Consider the following 4,170-nt stretch of genomic DNA (forward strand, 5'->3'; position numbering starts at 1 on the left):
GAAGGAAGGAAGGAAGGAAGGAAGGAAGGAAGGAAGGAAGGAAGGAAATTCCCCTATACCTCCCTTAGGTATCAAATATGAAGAATTGGGTGAGTACTCATCCCATTCTCTCTTTGGTCAATCACATAACCTGTTTATTTTGGTGGGGTGGGGGGGTTGCTGTTTGTTTTACATTTTGATTTGAAAGCTGTCACTGTTTATTAACTGACCAGATTACAAATATAATCATGAAAGATACCTTAGTTCATTCTTCTGTTAAAAAGAAAACCACAGACCCAAAAGCGGTGTCACTTAGGTTAAGGCCCCAGGTCAGTAAACCAAGACTTAACACCTAACCTAACTGCAGTTTCAACCCCCTGAAAATGTAACCTTTAACCAATCGACATGAGAATTTCCTGGTCAGCACTAGGGAATTTCCTGATAGGCCCCTTCACTCCCCCTAGGAAGGTGACCTTACCTAGAATAATGGATTCTTTGCTTATAACTTCCTTTCCTTCACTCCCTCTCTACCTTTCTTTTTCTATAGTCTTTGGAGCTCCTTTCTACTTGCTAGATGGAATGCTGCTCCATTCATAAATCAATTAACAAAGCCCATTAGATCTTTAAAAATTTACTTGGTTGAATTTTTGTTATTTGACACTTCTAATAAGCCTGTTGATTTGGTCTTCCCTGTTGCCAGCATCTCTACCTTCTACAAAATGAATGGTCTTTTTCTTCAACCCATCTCATACAGAAGATAATTGGGAGAACCAGTGAAAGTTGTTTGCTACTTTAAAGCATTTGCCAATAGTGTGGGTCTCATGAATCAGATCCTCCATTCAATGTCATATTTACCAAGAGATTCAGCAATCAATTCTTGATTTTGCCATAACCGGGAAAGAAAACACATCATTTACTGACTTCAAGTTTGGATACCCCCTTCCAGTATATGGTTCCTTAGCATGTTAACTGAAGCGTTGCTGAGCTTAACAAAGGTACCATTGAAGGCAAAGAAGCCCCAACACCTTTCAGAACTTAGGGGTCACACCATTAATACTGATCCTGATGACAGTTGCCAATTTGGGTTCTGCAGGTACATAGACGTTGCCGGACTTTCTTGCCATCCTAGCTATTCTTGTAGCAGGTCTGTACATCTGTCTATATTCTTTGAGATAGCTTACCTTTTTCATAGATAAGCTTTTTCCTTGTTTTTCAAAACATCTTTTGGGTAAATTTCTTTCTTAAGCTCTCAATGTTCAGTTCTGTGCTTTTTTTTTTAAGGGTTCCTGGCATAGCAGGGACCATCTTTTTCTTCTCTTCTGCACCTTGCATGGTCCCAGCCAGAAAAAAGAACCACATAACCTGTTAATTTTTGTAACAGGCTGATATTATCCCCTTTACTTAGAATTTGCTTTTTTTCACCTCACTATATATTGTAAACATCTCTCTTGTTTGGGACACTGATAGATCGCAATACATCATTTTCCATTGTGCGTGTATGTGTACATGTTTTATTCAATTCCCTATTCATGGGCAGTCAGATTGTTTATGCTTTATTGATGCAACAAACAATGTTACAAAAGGCATTATTCTATATATGTCCTTTATCAAAGGTGCTTTTTTTAATGTGAGTTAGAATTCATGAACTAGGGTTGCTATCTGACATACAGTCATTTTAATTCAAGTTATTGCTGCCAGATTTATTTGCCAAAATAGTAGAAAAATTCACACTTCCATCACCAAAGTACTGGAATGCTCATATCCTTGAGTATTTGCCAGCAATGTGTTGTTATTGCTTGTTTGAAACATTTGCCAACTGGACAGGTGAAAAATATTATTGTCACAATTCAGTATCCTAGGCCAGAGGCTAGGAAGTAAATCCAAAGCAAAGAGAAGTATGCCTGAGAACCTGAAATTCTTAGTTGCACCCACTGATATCTCTTTCTCCACCTGACCCTGGTTTGAGACCTGCTTCCCTCTTTGCAGAGGTCTGAGAAAGTTAGAAACAGCCAGTGTTTTCCTTGGTAGTGTTTTCTTAAAGCTCAACAGGATTATGTCAACTGTTATTACAAGGAAAGGCCATTGACACACTAGTTTGAAAAGGAAAAGGTGTGTCCGCTGGCTAAAATAAATAAAAGGGCAAAACACATCATAGTAACAGAAAACTTAACAGTTACAATAGCACTGAGGAAGCAGGTAAGACAAAGCCAGGCTCAATGCTTGTAAACTCAGGCTGTCTCCTGAACTTTCACAGCCTAATTTGGGAAATTAAATGTCGAACATCCTTGGAAAGTTCTGATAGTGGCATTGATATTAAAGGTTTCAAAAGTACGTTAACTGTGGTCCTACTTTTGACCCCACTTGATACCAATGATTTCAGAATGATTCATGACTAATGAAAGGGTGACCAAGCGTAAATTGCATAACACACTGATATATGGACACACCTAATTTCATTTTACACCAAAACAGAAAATGACGTGATTGTTGAATTTTGACATTTGCTTAATTTTTTTTCTTTTTTTTTTTTTTAAAGATTTTATTTATTTATTTGAGACAGAGAGAATGAGAGACAGAGAGCATGAGAGGGAGGAGGGTCAGAGGGAGAAGCAGACTCCCTGCCGAGCAGGAAGCCCGATGCGGGACTCGATCCCGGGACTCCAGGATCATGACCTGAGCCGAAGGCAGTCGCTTAACCAACTGAGCCACCCAGGCGCCCCGACATTTGCTTAATTTTAATTCAAAGTCTGGACGAAATTATTTTTCATAAGCAGCAAGTGATTCAGCTCCAATTAGAAGCAGTCCTATTGGGGCGCCTGGATGGCTCAGTTGGTTAAGCGACTGCCTTCGGCTCAGGTCATGATCCTGGAGTCCCTGGATCGAGTCCCACATCGGGCTCCCTGCTCGGCAGGGAGTCTGCTTCTCCCTCTGACCCTCCCCCCTCTCATGTGCTCTCTCTCATTCTCTCTCTCTCAAATAAATAAATAAAATCTTAAAAAAAAAAAAAACAGAAGCAGTCCTATTAGCTGATAGGGGCAGTATTGACTTGTAGAGGATGTAAAAATCATCCAATACTCCAAATCGTATTGAGCGCACCTCATACATCAAAAACACTATGAGAAATGATGCCACAAGCCCAAGTTTGCCACAGTCCCTGAAACAAGTAGAAAATTCTGGCATAAGATCCTAAGGCAGCTCAGGAATAAAATGTTCTACCTAATACATAACATAGTATGGGCATCTCACTGGGCAGTACCTGCTATGTCAGAGATCAGAGTGAAAAATAATGGACAACTACTATGTAAAAAAAACAAAATCATGAATTCAGATATATTTACAGGAAATACAGCGAAAAGAGACATTCTTGCTGGAAGAGCATGTGCACATTTCTATTTGCTTCTCACCTGGTATTATGATATTTGTGGGTCTCCGCATCAGTCTCATGCACTCATCTATAAGCTGACAGGCAGAAGATGCTTTTATTCATCTTTTTAATGCCCCACATCTAGCACAGTGTCAGGTACAGAGTACATGTTCCATACATGTTAAATGTAGAAATTGAAGCATTGATGCTAAACCACTGGAAATTGATGCAGTTAGATCTGCTGATTTGTCAGAGCTATGGACTGACTGAATTGTGTCCCTCTCCACGCTGCCCCCGAAAATTCATATACCACGTCCTAAGCCCCAGTGTGATTATATTTGGAGATGGGGCTTTTAGGAGGTAATTAAGGTTAAATAAGGTCAGAAAAGTGGAGTCCTGATCCAACAGGACTGGTGCCCTTATAAGAAGAGGAAAAGAGGTCTTCACTCGAACACACCAAGGAAAACTATATTCTACAGGCCAGGAAAAGAGCCCTCTTGTCAGGAACAGAATTGGTTAGCACCTTGATCTTGGACTTCCAGTCTCCAAACTAGAGAAAAGAAGTTTCTATTACTTAAGCCACCCAGTCTATTGTATTTTGTTATGGCAGCCCAAGAAGACCAAGTCAATAACCCAATAAAAATGCTAATGCTGGGCGCCTGGGTGGCTCAGTTAGTTAAGCGACTGCCTTCGGCTCAGGTCATGATCCTGGAGTCCCGGGATCGAGTCCAGCATTGGGCTCTCTGCTCGGCAGGGAGTCTGCTTCTCCCTCTGACCCTCCCCCTCTCATGCTTTCTCTCTCTCTCTCAAATAAATAAATAAAATCT

General features: G+C 40.5%; 1 pseudogene; it reads right to left on the reverse strand.

The window, feature by feature from the left end:
* Positions 1 to 629: 629 nt before the first annotated feature.
* Positions 630 to 1,311, reverse strand: LOC118018746 (annotated as a pseudogene).
* Positions 1,312 to 4,170: the final 2,859 nt, after the last annotated feature.

Source organism: Mirounga leonina, unplaced genomic scaffold, assembly GCF_011800145.1.
Source record: "Mirounga leonina isolate KUSES-001 unplaced genomic scaffold, KU_Mleo_1.0 Mir_172, whole genome shotgun sequence".
NCBI lineage: Eukaryota > Metazoa > Chordata > Mammalia > Carnivora > Phocidae > Mirounga > Mirounga leonina.